Genomic DNA, 16,305 nt, shown 5'->3' with positions numbered 1-16,305 from the left:
CTGTCGTGTGTTGTGGTGATTTGTGTTCTTTTTCTACCACATTGTAAACCGTGAACACCAGAGGGCCTATTCATTGCTGTCCCCCCACAACACCAGCACAGTAGGTGGTCAATAAATATGATGGAAGCATTATTATACTGACTAGATAAAGCGGTTGTAAAGGAGTTGTAAAGGGGCACTTTCCCCCCAAACCAAACTGATTTAGTAAGTACATAATGTGTTAGTACAGTGATGCAGATAGGAAAAACAAAATGAGCAAACAAGGTACTCAAATGTCACAGGTAATTTCTGAACTAGAAGAGAGACCAGTGGCAGGTAAAGGGAACTGAGCTAGCTGTCGGAAAGGACAAAGCAAACTCTGCTGACCAGCTCATTGCAGCCCAGATTTGCCCAAATGACAAGCAACTTACTTAAGCAAGCAGTTCCCAAACTTTGTTCTGCATTTGAATCACCTAGAGAGCTTGTATAAACCTGATGCCCAGGTTGTATCCAATCCTAATTCAATCATGGTGTCTGGGGATGGGAGCTGGGCATCAGACTCTTAAAGATACCCCAGCTGATTCCAATGTGCAGAAGACTTTGAGAGCCACAGCTGTGCAGAGTAGGGGTCAAATTCAGCACAGGTGTATGTGATCTTCACATCCTGGTTAACACGACCTCTGCAGAGTTTTTGTTTTTCTGCATTTTTCTGGTCTTTGAATTTAAAACCTGAAAGACTTATCTGGTAGGATCACAAACAAGTCAAGCATGGGAAAATACTTAAGGTAGTTGCCTGCCATCCATAGAGTTTGGGAATGTCAGGGGAAAAAACATATTTGGAAAAGTATTCTTATAATTTGTAAATTGTAATTTATAATTACAATTATTTTTTTAAAGTTACTGATATGTGGGATATAAAACTGAAAGCAACAAAGGAACAAACAAATAAAGAAACAAAAACTCATAGACACAGACAATAGTTTAATGGTTACCAGAGGGTAAGGGGGGAGAGGGGTGGTAGAAGAGGGTAAAGGGATCAAATATATGGTGATGGAAGGAGAACTGACTCTGGGTGGTGAACACACAATGGGATTTATAGATGATGTATTACAGAATAGTACACTTGAAACCTATGTAATTTTACTAATCATTATCACCCCAGTACATTTTAATTAAAAAAAAAGTCAAACAAAAATGCAATGTAAAGAGGTCGATTTTTTTGGATTTTTGAGGTAGATCCTCATAGCGTCTGCAAACAAAGATAAATTTATATTTTTCTTCCAATGTTCCATCTTTTTCTCATCTTTCATTATCTAAGATCTCTGGGAGGTTCTAAAAATAATTTTATTATTATAAAGTATATAATAATAGCAACAATCGGTATCCTTCAGAGTAGTGACTTATGTAAACAGATTTTTTAATGTTGAATCGTTCTTGCATCCTGGAATAAACCCTTATTATATATAATTATTTTAATAGACTACTATTTTCAGATCTTCAGATACAGTCAAATGAGATTGCTATGCATTTTCATTTTTTTTCTATCCTTGTCTACTTATAAGTGGGTGTCATGCAGGAGACCCTGCTCGCTGCGCCATTTGTCGTGCGAGGCGGCCTGTGGGGCCTCTAGTCCCGCTCCCCACATAAGAACGCAGGATATAGCTAGGCCAAAAAGGAACACCCATGGAGCCATAGATAGGGGAGTCATACCACTATAGTCTCCCTGGAGGCACTATAGTCTCACTGGAGGCTGGATCCACATAACCTGCAACCTGCTGTCCACTTCTCTGCCTGCCAACCAACCGACTGACCAACCAACGCAGCCACGGCAGTTATATCAGTGGCTAATTGGCTAACTGGTTACAGCTGACAGTCAACTAGCCACAGCTGACGGCCATCTACTACCCAAGCCAGCACCTTTCCACGTGAGGCTGAGAGCTCATTGGAACTCTGGGACTCTGTCCCCACAGTGGGTATATAGTCACTTATATTGTGTACTTAAGGAATGAACTTGAAAGTCTTTTGCCTTGTTTGGAAAAATGCTTGGAACAGTTTAAATAATACGGTATGAAACTTAAAAAAAAATAAGCCACATCCTGTTTTTAAGCAGTTGAACATATTTTCAAGTGAATTGATATCTAAGTGCTTATTCAGTGATGGGTGTATAGCTTACATCATTGTTAAATTGGTTCAAATAATAGTGGGGGAAAAAAGAACTCTTAAGGAAGGACAGGAACGACATGTAACAGTTGGTTCTCCTTTCTCTGATCCTCTGGCCTGCGGAGTAAAGTTCAGGTGTCTGCAGAAAGGGGAGTTTTTTTCACGTTTTGTCTGTTGGCTAAATCCTGGACACAGATTGGGGCTGGATCCAAACTCCACAGGGAGGGATTCTGGATTCATGGATATAAATATGTATACTTAGAGTCGTTATTCTCAACCTTCCTTGTTGATTTTATGATATCGCCCACATCCTTTTCTAAGAGTGCACCCTGTTTTCAAACCTCCCTGACTGTATACACTACCTTGTTCTTGTAAGGGGTGCCTTGTAAGCATGCAGGTTTCTGGTCCCATCCCAGATTTACTAACTCAGAAATCCTAGGGAAGGGACCTGGGGAATCTATACAGTTGAAAGTTGTCCCAGGTGATCTCTATTATTAGGAAAGTTTGGGGAACAACCTATGTGGAAATAGATTAAAATTCATTACAGCAATGGGTCTCAACATTGACTACACATTAGAATCAACCAGGGGGCTTTAAAAGTTCTTATAATTATCATTAACAAGACAAATAATAACAAACGTTGGAGAGGCTGTGGAGAAAAAGGAACCCTCATACACTGTTAGTGGGAATGCAGACTGGTGCAGCCGTTATGGAAGGCAGTGTGGAGGTTCCTCAAAAAATTTAAAAAAGAATTACCACATGACCCAGCAATCACTCTCCTGGGTATCTAACCAAAAAATCTGAAAACATTGATCCATAAAGATATATGTGCTCCGATGTTCATTGCAGCTTTATTTACAGTGGCCAAGACATGGAAACAACCAAAGTGCCATTCAATGGATGATTAGATAAAGAAGTTGTGGTATATATACACAGTGGAATACTATTCTGCCTTAAGAAAAGATGAAAAAGTGCCATTTGCAACAACGTGAATGGATCTTGAGATTATTATGCTAAGCAAAATAAGCCAAACAGAAAAAATCGAGAACCATATGATATCACTGATATATGGGATGTAAAACTAAAAACAACAAAGGAACAAGACAAACAAATTAAGAAACAAAAACCCATAGACACAGACAATATTTTAGTTGTTACCAGAGGGTAAGGGGGTGGGGGGGTGGTAGATGAGGGTAGTAGGGGATCAAATATATGGTGATGGAAGGAGAACTGACTCTGGGTGGTGAACACACAATGTGATATATAGATGATGTAATACCGAATTGTACACCTGAAACTTTTGTGACTTTAGTAACAATTGTCAACCCAATAAACTTTAATTTAAAAAAAAGTTCTTATAATCAGGCTTCACTCGTCAAGGGAGCCCATCTCTGGGGATGGGGCCTAGGCATCTGTATTTTTTAAATGTTCAACACTAGCACTGAGAGTCATTGACCTTCAGCTTCTGGGGAACTGAGTGGAATTCTTTGAGATCATTGCAGATTCCTTGACTTGTTGGGGAATCAAGACTGGGTATAACAGAGTACCGTGTTTTCCCAAAAATAAGACCAGGTCTTATATTAATTTTTGCTCCAAAAGATGCATTAGGGCTTATGTTCAGGGGATGTCATCCTGAAAAATCATGCTAGGGCTTATTTTCCGGTTAGGTCTTATTTTCGGGGAAACACGGTAGATTCTGTGTATTTGCATAACAGAAATAAGACTGATACCTTCTTTCTGCTCTGATTTTCTTTCCCTCCTCCTATCTCATTGATTTATAATTCTTTTTAAAATCATACTGGTCAGTCAAGTGAAACCTCTGCAGAGAAACAGATGAGCACCCGATGTTCAATAAATGCTCATGACTGTTGGTAGAATCTAGATGTCATCTGGGCTCATCCAGCTCCTTAAGCTCTCAGCCTGATGGCATTGAGTCTCTACTCTATGTCCTCCTCAAGCATCCTGCTGCCTTGGTGTTTGTGTGGTTCTGTTGGCCACAGCCTCTGGGTGTCTGCTTCTGTGCCTAGAGGTTTTGTTCTGCACTGAGTTGAGCCAGATTTGAAATCAACCGTCCCTCATAATAGTGCCATACATGCATAGATAGGTAGTTGTTATCATTATCCCCACTTTTCAGATGAGGAAGCTGAGGCAGAGAGATTATGTAACATTTTCTGGGATCCTGCAATAAGTAAGTGGGGGAGCCAGACATGGAGCCCAGGCATCTAGCTCCAGAGTCTGTTTTGATGCTTTCTATAGTCATACCACTTGGCCTCTCAGTGGTAGGTATTACTGAAGACTTTGGATGGGGGGCTGAAAGGGGTGTCACAGGGAGAGGTGGCTTCGCAGACTGCATGGCGCAAACCTGCAACTGCACATCAGTCACTCCTTTTATTAGAAGTCACTTGGTCTGCATCTCCGGCAGTGCCATTAGTCACCTCCCTTCCTTCCCTCTCAGGGTCACCCCTGGGAACTCCACATTCTTCTTCATCTGCTTTACAGAACACTCCTGCTCTCACCTTGTGTAACTGTCCAGGTCCTAAGCCCACAGAGAGGCCTCCAGTTAATGGAGACACCCTCCATTTTATTGTCATTCATTGCAAAGATATGTTTCCGTGTGTCATTTTCCTCACTCTTTCATGTGCAGAATCACTCCTGCTGGGGATTCTTTTCCTTGGGAAATTTAGATCCTGTCCCATAGTTGTAAAGGCCCACAACCCATTCTGTCAATAATGAATTTATTGATTTGTGATGAGATTATAACTACTGAGGGCTAGACAAATATATCAAAGAGCAAATCATTCTCACCCTGTAGACGGGCTGTAACAAGCCAGATTCCAAACATGATGCCAGTTCATTGATTTACAGTGAGAATGGTAACTGCCAGTGAGACCAAGTACTTGTGTCCTCCTGCCAGTATGTTCTGTCCTGGAGGGCTAATGCCACAGTCAAATTGTAACCCGATCTCATGAGGGGTCTCAGCTCCCGCTCCCCACATAAGAACGCAGGATATGGTGAGGCCAAAAGGAACACCCATGGAGCCATAGATAGGGGAGTCATACCACTAAATTCTCTCTGGCGACTGGGTTGGAGACACAGGAAGCAGGAGCCACACTATCCGCAATCCACTGTCTGCTTCTCTCTGCCAACCAACCTCACTTATTAGCTGCAATCCACCGTGCTAACTGCAATCGCACTTTCTAGCTCAGCCACCATCTTCTTGCTAGGCCCCCATTTGCTGCTAGTGTAGCCACAGCAGTTATATTAGTGGCCAATGGCTCACTGGTTACAGCTGACAGCCAACTAGCCACAGCTGATGGCCATCCAGTCACAGTTGATGGCCCTTTACTACCCGAGTGAGCACCTTTCCACGTGAGGGCGAGAGCCTGGAAACTGCACTCCTGGCTCTGTCCCTACACCAGGACTTGGTTAGGCAAAACCAGCACTAGAATGCAGTGAATCAGACTGCTAACATCAGGATTCTGCTCCGAATCCCGAGGCTAAGGCTCCCCTACCTCTGGACAGCACTTGGGTACAACCTGTCTGTCTTAATGTGTGGACCTTTCTTTTGTGAGGTGTAGTGACAGCACCTCTCCCCATGCTTCCCGCTCATTAACAGCACGTTCTTACATTTTTTCTTTAGAACATTTGTTCTGATTACTCTCATGCCTCGCAAGCTTGGGAGTCAATCTTTCTCTTTATGGTGGCTTAATTGGGTTCTTTATGGGGTGATTTTAAAATTTCATTTTCCAAGGACAGTTTGCTCTCGTTTTCAGATTCTTGGAGGGGATTCCTCACTATAACCCTTGTATGCTGTTCACAGTCAGGAAAATGACATAAGAAAGACACTCAGAAGAGCCAAGATTCTCTATTTTCATGGAATGCTGCACACCTAATGTCTGGTACTGCTTCTGTAGTTGCCACTTACACATGTTCTCAGGTGGTGCACAGAAAACCCAGGGGAACCTCCCTCTGCCCTTCATCTCCTTTTACACACATGTTTGCAGCCTGATAGACCTAGTTTTACTGTTGTTTATGGCATTTTTGGCAAAGCCAGATGAGTTCCCTTATTCCAAAGGGAATTAGGGAAGGAACGGGAGAACAGAGAACATCTGCTGTTAATCGTGTTCATTCATCACAATGCATTTTCCTAGTGAATGTGGTTGGGCAGAATGTGGTTACTTTAGGGAGTAACAGAAAAGCAGAGGTCACTGTGGAGAGTATCCTGTAGACAAGAGCAGGAACTGGGAAAGGATAGGTAAGCCAAACTTTGCCACAGGCCTGCACTATGCATAAACATTGGCTCCTAATGAATATGTAAATTACCCAAATGAATTCAGAATGTGTACCCTCATTCTATTTCTATTAATATGTATGTGCATTTGTAGACTTTCAAAAGAGCATCATCCTAAAGCCACAGGTTTTAAAAGGAATAGGGATCAAGAGAAATGTGAACAATGGGCATACTTAAGCATAGGACTTACAATTTTTAAATATTAGGTAATTCTAAGCTGAGTCTTCCAGTTTCATTAATCCATGTGCAGGTGACGTTTTCTGAGGCTGCTGAGTAGATCATTTGGAATTTCCATGTATTTGCTTTCCTACGTTTGGTCTTCATACTCAGGCTAGATTTAATGGGACATATTCTCTCCCTCCATTTCTCCTTCTCCTGGGAGAGACCCTTTCTTGAGCTTACTTAGAATTTTTGGGTAATGGCATCTTCACCAGTTTGCAGTGATTTCTTGGGAGCAGATGGAAGGGCCAGCAGCCCTGAATGTCTTTGACCATCACCTCTGTTATTTCCAGAGGGGCCTACGTCATTCCAGCCTTGCTGGCTCAGGAAGGGCTAGTCGTGGGCCAAATTTGAGGCGTGGATGGCAATTAGTGGTGGAACCTGGATTTCGCTGAAGGGTCTTACAGGCTAGAATAAGGTTCCCTAAAGGAATTGTATTTTAATGAAGAGCTACACATGGTGCACAGGGCACTCCAGGATTTGGGTGGCTCCTTGAGGTCTGCGGCAGAGATAATTCTCAACTTGCTAGCTTCCATTCCGACTCTTTCCTTTCCACCCAAGAGAGCATATCAAAATGCAAGGAGGTGAGTGAGATTGGGGACAGCCCTGAATAGATCTCATTTATAAAAAATGTCACTTTTTTGCAGACTTTGGTATTCTATTACATGTGGTTATGACTCAATGTGGTTGAAAACCACCAGGCTCAAAAGCGGCCCCAGGACAGAGCTTCAGACCCGGATGTCGCTCAGCAGGCAGTCAGAGGAAGTCCAGAGAGGTGGGCAGTTGATGTCAGGTGTGCACTGGTCATCCTGAAGCACATGGGGGCAAGAGGGTGGGGAAAAGCCATGGGCAGCAAACAAAACCCCATGAAAGAATGAAGGATGATTTTGAGTGCTTACGATGGACCTGGCCAACCAGGCACTTTAGGATAAAGTCTTGTCTCATTTCATCGTTTACCGCCTCTGAGTGGTACTACACTCATCATTTTACACATTGGAAAACTCAGGCTCAGTGAGTTGCAGTACCTTGTTTAGGTTCACTCAGCTGTCAGTGACAGAGCCTGGATTTAAACCCATTTCTTTTGTTCTTTCTATCACATCAGAGCTGCCTGCTTACTTGGGGGCAGGTAGCAGGAATCCAGCTAATGTAAATGGGGTCAGGGAAGAACAGTGGTTCCAGGAATTCTGGAAGCGGGGAGTACAGCAGGAATCGAGTCTCAAAAGCAACACAGAAGCATCTCAGTGTCCAGAAGGGAGTGGGCATGGAGAGAAGGCCTAATGAGGGCATCTGCCGACAGTGGACGTCAGCTTCTCCTGGGCAGAAAGTGGCTTAGGCTGGTGTGGATCGGCACCCCTGGATTCGGTCCCCAGCTGACTCCAGCAAGGCTGCCTTGTGCATATTGTTTTTTTTTTTTTTTTTGGGGGGGGGGTCACTATGCTGTATATTACATCCCCAAGACTTACTTATAACTGGAAGTTTGTATCTTTTGACCCCTGTCACCCATTCCCCATGCCCCCACACTCCCACCTGCCTCTGGCAATCACCAATATGTTCTCTGTGTCTGTGAATTTAGTTTTTAGGTTTTTTTTTTTTTTTAGATTCTACATATAAGTGAGATCACACGCTCCTTGTCTTTCTCTTTCTGACTTATTTCACTTAGCATAATACCCTCAAGGTCCATCGATATTGTTGCAAATGGCAGGCTTTCCTTTTTTTGTGGCTGAATAATACCCCATTTGTGTGTGTGTATGTGTGTGTGTGTGTGTGTGTGTACATAAAACATCACATTTTCTATAGCCATTTGTCCATTGATGGATACTTAGGTTGTTTTCATATCTAGGCTATTGTAAATAATGCTGCAGTGAACATGGGGTACAGATATCTTTTCAAGATAGTGTTTTTTTTCTTTCAAACTTATATCCAGGGCCGGCCCGGTGGCTCAGGTGGTTGGAGCGCTGTGCTCCTAACACTGAGGTCGCCGGTTCGATTCCCACATGGGCCAGTGAGCTGCACCCTCTACAGCTAAGATTGTGAATAATGGCTCTCCCTGGAGCTGGTCTGCCGTGAGCAGCCCAAGGTCGGCGTGAGCTGCCATGGGCTGCTGCAGGCTGCTGTGTGCTGCCGTGTGCTGCCGTGGGCTACTGTGTACTGGTGTACTGTCATGAGTGGCTGGTGGCCAGCTTGAGCGACGGGCAGCCATCATGAGCGGCTGGCAGCCAGCAAGAGCTGCCGGGAGCGGCTGTGAGCGGCCGACTGCCGACTGGCGACCGACTGCCTTGAGCCGGGGAAGCACAAGGCTCATAATACCAGCATGGGCCAGGGAGCTGTGTCCTGCACAACTAGACTGAGAAACAACGGCTTGAACCAGAGTGGGGGGGGCGGAAGAAGGGAGAAAAAAATATATGTACATATATATATATCCAGAAGTAGAATTACTGGGTCATATGGTCGTTCCGTTTTTGTTTGTTTGTTTTTACACAGAACAAGAAATTTTATTATCTTAAATGTTGGTGCATAACCAATAAGCTTAATTAGAGGAGGAGACAGATGGAAACTTCAGGTGGAATTCTGGACAGGTATAAAATCTTTAAAGGTTGATGGCATAAATGTTCATGAAGTCTTGTTTTAGATGTAGAGCTTTCCTTTTACTTGACAATTTTCACTAAACAGTTCTTACGTTATGAAGTTCAACCAGTCTTGCCTATAAAGTTAAATGAAAACCAGAGAATGAGTAAAACAGAAATTTCTCTAGTATATAAAGGTGTTAAAAAGTTTTTCTTTGTACTTTCACATACATTTTAATGTCTAAATCTGAAAATTTAGACATTAAAGACTTTTTATTTTTGACTTTTAAAAATGGTCAAGACAATAATTTTCTTGAATTATAGATCACAGTAGCTTTAAAAATGATGAAGATACATGTACAAACAACATTTCAGATGGTCTTGGAAACATTTTAAGATACAGCACGTGTGACACATATTTCTTTTTGGGTTTGCTTATCCTTCTGGGATACTAAGAAGACTTAATTTATCGGACACTGAAAAGTTAGCTTTTGATAGATCACAAAGTGGAATCTTCGAAGTTTTCTTAATGTCTTTTAGTCCAAATAACTCAAAGACATCTCATTTGCTAAGTTGGATATGTTACTTTTTCTTATGTAATTAGTATCAGTGGGCTCTTGTACTGGCAGTTTGTCTTGGTCATGATTTATTCTTGCAAAACCATCTTGTACAGTGAAATAAGAAAATAATTTCCCCCAATGCAAAGAAAATAATCTGGATCAATAACAAAGTCAAAGCCATACGTGCCTCAGGACATTCTTGGAAACAGGTTTGGGCAGACCTGAGATCCTTTTTCTTTGTTTTCTTTTTTCTTTTTTACACTGTGCAGTCACTGCCCTATTCCATTCTGCAAAACAAAACCAAAAAAAAAAATTTTTTTTGAACATCAAGTTTTTCATTGGCACAGAACTATTTGGAATAAACCCAAGAGACAGTGGAATGTTGGGTCTCTCCTCAAGTAGTTTCCTCCCCTGGTAACTGCATTTAACTACTCTCTGTCAATAATCTCATCACAGCCGAGTTCTTTGGTCAGGCGGTTGATAACCATAAGTGAAAATAGCTCTTTGATAAAAGCCAACTGATCAAACGGGGTCTTCTCGTAATACATCTGAAAACCACCCTCCAGGACTACTTCTCTTGCTGTGGATGTTCTCAGAAACATCTTGTTGGCTTCTTCAAGGCCTGTGGATACTCTGGCCTGCACCACTCAGTTGCTCCTTTTCCGGATGCAATAGTTGTAGTCGTCCTTCCAGGCATCAAATTCCTCGCCCTTGTCCTCACTCTGGAAGTCAGGGCCTGCGATCTGGCCTGGCTGCCCCCCAGGGCTGGGCCCATTAGCAAGGCCTTGTTCCCCTTCTGGCTCTGCCATTGGCTGGGCCACCTCCTGCTCCATTGGGCCTTCTTCCTGGAGCTGTGGTGGGGCACGGTTGCAGGAGGGGTTTAGGGATGGCTCCCGGCTCCCTGCCTACCTCCATCTGTGGTAGGTCACTCTCGCCAGGCATCACATCCATCTGCAGGTTGTTACTCTTCATACAGCTTGGACAGCTCATTCATTTCCAATGTTGTACAAGCAGCTCAACCTCTTGCAAGGCATTTTTCTGGTTGTTCTGTTTTTAATTTTGAGAACTCTCCATAGTGGTTTCCATAGCGGCTGCACCAATTTGCAATCTCACCAACAGTGCATAAGGGTTCCCTTTTTCCCACATCTTTGCCAGTACTTGTTATTTCTTGTCTTTAAAAAACAATAGTCACTCTAAAAGTTGGGAGGTGATATCTCCGTGGGGTTTTGACTTGCCTTTCCCTGATGACCAGAAGGGGGATGATTCAGAGTGAGGAGGAGCGTCCAGCTCCCCGCCTGCTAAGGTATCTGCTCCCTAGAAGGAGAGCTTCCTCTGGCTGGCAGGTAGATGTAAGATGTATAGTTTGTGGGTGGGGCCAGCATCTGCTGCACCCTCCTGGTGTGCCTTGCTGTACCTCAGAAGCTGGGATGCTAAATGTACCATTTCCCAGACCCAGTGCCAGCCAGGGCGAGTTCAAGGTATGACTTACGTTCCCCCAGTCAGATATACCAGAGAGGACTGAAGTGGAACCAATTGAGAGGGTGGGAGTCAGGTGCCTGAGGCCCCTCTTTCCTCTAGGGCCAGCAGGTCCTGCAGCAGCTTCCTGTGTCTCTGGTGGTGTCCGACATGGTGTGTGGTCCTGGGGCCAGCATGGGGAAGTGGCTTTCCGACTGACCACTGATAGCACTTCTGGCAGGCCAGTTCTGGAGTGTTCTAGGCCTCAATTTTGGAGGCCCAGCCCAGAACCTGTGCCTCCAGCTTTTACACCAAATTGCCTGAATTAAGATCCTTTCTGCTTCAAATGGCTCAGTTGGTTTTTGTTATCTGCAACTGAACCTTTACTGCCTGGGTGAGTCACTGCATAGTGGCACACAAGTACTCACCCTGCTCAGATGGCAAAGCAAGCCAGGCCTTGTGCTCATGGGAGTATTTCTACCTTCTCTCTTCCTTTTCTCCCCTCCTTTCTTCCTGCCTTTGTCCATCCTTTTTAAAAAAAATACTATTCTTTTTTAACTTTTTAACTTTGAAGTAAGTTTAGACTTACAGAAAATCTGTGAAGTCATGTCTGTTAAATGGTTTGAATGAATTGGAGGAAAGATTTTATAGCAACATACATGTTTGCAACTGCAAAACCTGAAACAGGGGCAGCTGGATGGCTCAGTTGGTTAGAGCGCAAGCTCTGAACAACAGGGTTGCCAGTTTGATACCCACATGCGCCAGTGAGCTGCACCCTCCACAACTAAATTGAAGAAAATGAGCTGCCGCTGAGCTGCTGGAGGAGTGGCCGGATGGCTCAGTTGGTTTGAGCCTGAGCTCTCAGCAACAAGGTTGCCGGTTCAGTTCCCTCAAGGGATGGTGGGCTGTGTCCCCTGCAACTAAATATTGAAAACAACAACTGGACTTGGAGTTGAGCTTCACCCTCCACAACTAGGGGACAACGGCTTGGAGTTAATGGGCCCTGGAGAAATACACTGTCCCTCAATATAATTTATAAAAAAACAAAACAAAACAAAAAACCCGAAACATATGAGGTGTGATAAAAAAAATATGGCAAATGTTTAAATAAAAAAATGTATTACAATAAAAGACACATTGCCATTAATCCCCTTCAAAATACTCCCCCTTGTTTCGAACACACTTATCCCATTGTTCTTGCCACTTTCTGAAGCAGTTCTAGAAGTCCTCTTTTGTGAGTGTCTTTAGTTGTGCTGTCGTAGCTGCCTCAATGTCCTGCATTGATTGAAAATGTTTTCTTTTCATAGTCATTTTGACTTTGGGGAAGGGCCAGAAGTCACATGGTACCAGATCCAGTGAATAAGGTGGATGAGGACACACCATAATGTTTTTATTTGACAGAAATTGCTGTACCAGAAGCGATGTGTGACATGGAGCATTGTCTTAATGGAGGATGAAGTGAAGACACTCATGAAAGAGGACTTCCAGAGCTGTCTCAGAAAGTGGCAAGAACCATGGGATAAGTGTATTCAAAGTGAGGGGGAGTATTTTGAGGGGAATTAATGGCAGTGTGTCTTTTACTGTAACAAATTTTCTTTTTAACTTCAACATTCACATTTTTCGATCACACCTCATATATCTTCCTTTCCATCCCTTCCCACCAAAAGAAAAGTGGTTCTGAAGTACTGAGGCAAGAAATAAAATCCACTTATGGAACCCTGGGCTGGTGTCTTGCTCAGTGTATGTATATGCTGCCTGATGAGCATATAGTAGGAGGAGCAGGAATGTGCCCTTGGTTTACACTCCTGCTACCTCGCCTCTCCCACATCCCATGAGTGAAAAACTGTTTTTAGTAACAACGTATCTTTGTAATAACTGTATATGCAGACTGGGATGAGTTAGCTGCTGATGTTATCATTTAGCAATATCGGATCTGATGTCCTGATAGAGATGAGTAATTGAAACAGGACATGAGGAATCAGTAACCTTGTGCGTGTGGTCGAGTGAGTTGCACATGGGTTCTGCTGTTCTGTTCCGGATCCTCTGACAACTTAAAAGAATGTAAGTAGATGTTTCCAAGAATTTCTGAAAACAATTTCAAAACATTTGTGTTAAAAGCTTCAGTGACAAGCCTAATGCTTGAGCGAGGCCCCAGCAGAGTGGTGTTATAGGAAACACTGGACTTCAAACCAGAAGGTCTGGGTTTAAATCCTAGCTCTGAAATCTTAAACTTTGGTTGAGTTGTTTAGAAACTCTTGGCCTTGTTTTCTTATCTGTAGAATGCTAGGGGTTGAATGGACCGTTCTGGAGTTCTTTCTGGCTTTAAATGTCTCAATCTGTAATGTATTACTGGCCCCCATAGTTGCCACCATGTTTCCCTGAAAATAAGACCTAGCCAGACCATCAGCTCTAATGCGTTTTTTGGAGCAAAAATTAATATAAGACCTGGTCTTCTTTTACTATAATATAAGACCCAGTCATATGTAATATAATATAACATAACATAACATAGCATAGCATAGCATAGCATAGCATAGCATAGCATAGCATAGCATAGCATAGCATAAGATAATATAATATAAGACCGGGTCTTTAAAATATAATATAATATGATAAATATGATATAATATGATATAATACCAGGTCTTATATTAATTTTTGCTCCGAAAGACACATTAGAGCTGATGGTCCGGCTAGGCCTTATTTTTGGGGAAACACTAGTGTTGGTAGCCTGATTTATTCTTGGGCAGTTGAGGGGCAGATCCATTGCACACAATAGGTGTGATGTCCCCCTGTGCCTGCTGAGCTCAGATTTGGAGTCTGATGTCTCTCCCAGCCCTGCTCTGAGGACAAGAAGAGTCCTGACTTATTTCAGTTCAAGCTGTAGCTTACAAGTGTTGAAATTTGGCCCAAATCCACTGTTGCCCTCACAGTATACTGTACAGTGTATGCTTCATGCATTCCCTGGAGCCCAGGAGGCTATTCATTCCTTATTTTTGTCATGAACCAAGAGTTTGGGATCCATGGAGAGAAATGGGCTCTATACTGAGTTCTCACCATAATTGCCAGAAGCCTGTCAGATTTAAGTTCATACTATGGGGAAGTTCTAATATTTCAAGTGCTGCTTTGCACTTTAATTCATTCATTTACCTATTCTACCGGTATTTATTGGGTGCTTTTTATGTGCGAGGGGATACTGGATGGACAAAGCTTTTGGTTCCTAGGCCAGAGGACAAGATAAAGGATAAATATCAGCCCTGACCAGTAGGCACATACTAATAGTGTGTGGGTCAAGGATAAAGTATCTTGGATAGTATAGGTGAATTTAGAATCAACTGAAAATCAAGGGCAACTGGAAGGTACTGCAGTGAGGAGCAGTTCCTCCCCTGTCACTGCCTTGGTAACAGAGAGAGTACCAGGGATAATTCTAAGATAGGAAGTTCATAACACTTTTCTCAGTAAGAGTTGAGCCACCTACTTCCCTGTGGTATGGCCACCTGATTGAATCACAACTTAGTTACCTAGAGTCTGCATTACTAGGGCAGCAGGTGGGGAGAAAGGCATGTATGGGACCTGAACAGTTATTCTAATTTGCCATTTTCTAAAAGGTGTGCTGAACTATTGTGGTAGTGTTAAGAGACATTATGTTTTCTTAAAAAAAAAGAAAAAAAGGATTCCAAGCAGTTTAAAAGATTTATTTACTACAATATTTATTTACTACAATATTTAAAGCCTTTTCACATTAAGCTGCATTGTGAAATTCTAAGAAATGTATCTTTTTCTCATCATGGAGTTTCCTCCCACCCCATTAATACTAACTCTAGGGCAATCTAAATCAGAAGGACCAGGAGCAAAGTATGTCCCATAAGTAAGTGCCAGTTACTTTTAGAATTTGAGTGGGGGAGAAGAGCAGTAAAAAGCACTGAATGCATTTTGATTCCAATGATAATACTTTGGAGGTGGTGGAGATTTAGAGCTTGTATTAATCGTGGTTCTCCAAAGAAATAGAACCGATAGGGTGTGTGTGTATAAATTATTATAAGGAATCGACTCATGTGATTATGGAGGTTGGCAAGTCCAAAATCTGCAGAAACAATGTCCCAATTCATATTTAAAGGCTAGAAACTGCTGCAGAACAACCAATATCCCCGCTTATCAGGCAGAAAGAGCTGATGTTTCAGTATGAAGACATCAGGCAGAAGATTTCTCCCTTACTTGGGGGGAAAGTCAGACTTTCGTTCTATTCAAGCCTTCAACTGGTTGGATGAGGCCCGCCCACATTAGGGAGTGCAATCTGCTTTCCTCAGTCTTCCGATCCAAATATGAATCTCATCCAAATACACTCTGAATAGCCAGAATAATGTTTGACTGAATATCTGGGCACCCCGTGGTCCAGTCAAGTTGACACATCAAGTCAGCCACCACAGAGCTTATCTGGTTCAAAGAGGTAGTGACTGGCCTAGGGTCCCACAGCTGCCTTGTGTTAGGACCTGGCATAGAGCCCAGGTCTTCCAACTTCTTGTCTCGGGTTCTTTCCACCAGCTGCTTTATTGGAGAATATATCCTTGGAGGAGTCCTAAGATATAAGGGATTAATATAACATGTCTTCCTGGACCCTCAGTTTTCCTCAGTGATAAACACTTTAAGACAGTATTTCTGTATGAAAACACACATGGGTATGTTGTGGAACATATTGGCAATTCACATGAATGTTTAAAATAAGGCATGAACTGTTAAAGAAACGGTGGACCTTTAGCTAAGCTGGAGGTATCTGGGTCGTAAAACTTATCTCTCCTCTGCTCCAATGATGACCTTGGTGGGAAATTTTGAGAATCACAGGGCTGCTGAAGCAGCCTCCGTGGCTGTGGAGACCCAGTTTGGATTCTGGAAAGGTCTGGAGCACCCACAGCCACCACCAAGAGTCTATAATTTTTTTTTCCCACATTTTTTACATTCTCTTGAAAAATCATGCAAATTTTTCTCTCTGTCCATAACACACCTTGTTTATTTTTAATGCAAAATAATGTTTTAAATGATCTCTTAATGAGTAAAATGGACTCTCCAGGAAGGAGATGTA

At 42.8% G+C, this 16,305-nt stretch overlaps 1 protein-coding gene and 1 pseudogene across 1 annotated transcript in view; one reads left to right on the top strand and one right to left on the bottom strand.

The window, feature by feature from the left end:
• Positions 1-16,305, top strand: part of BMP6 (bone morphogenetic protein 6) — a 148,506-nt gene that overhangs the window by 38,749 nt on the left and 93,452 nt on the right. The window lies entirely within an intron of this gene.
• Positions 10,202-10,767, bottom strand: LOC109454621 (EP300-interacting inhibitor of differentiation 1-like; annotated as a pseudogene).

Source organism: Rhinolophus sinicus, chromosome 14 (assembly GCF_057876585.1).
Source record: "Rhinolophus sinicus isolate RSI-liver-muscle chromosome 14, RSI-T2T, whole genome shotgun sequence".
Taxonomy (NCBI): domain Eukaryota; kingdom Metazoa; phylum Chordata; class Mammalia; order Chiroptera; family Rhinolophidae; genus Rhinolophus; species Rhinolophus sinicus.
This window is presented reverse-complemented; position numbering and strand designations above follow the sequence as displayed.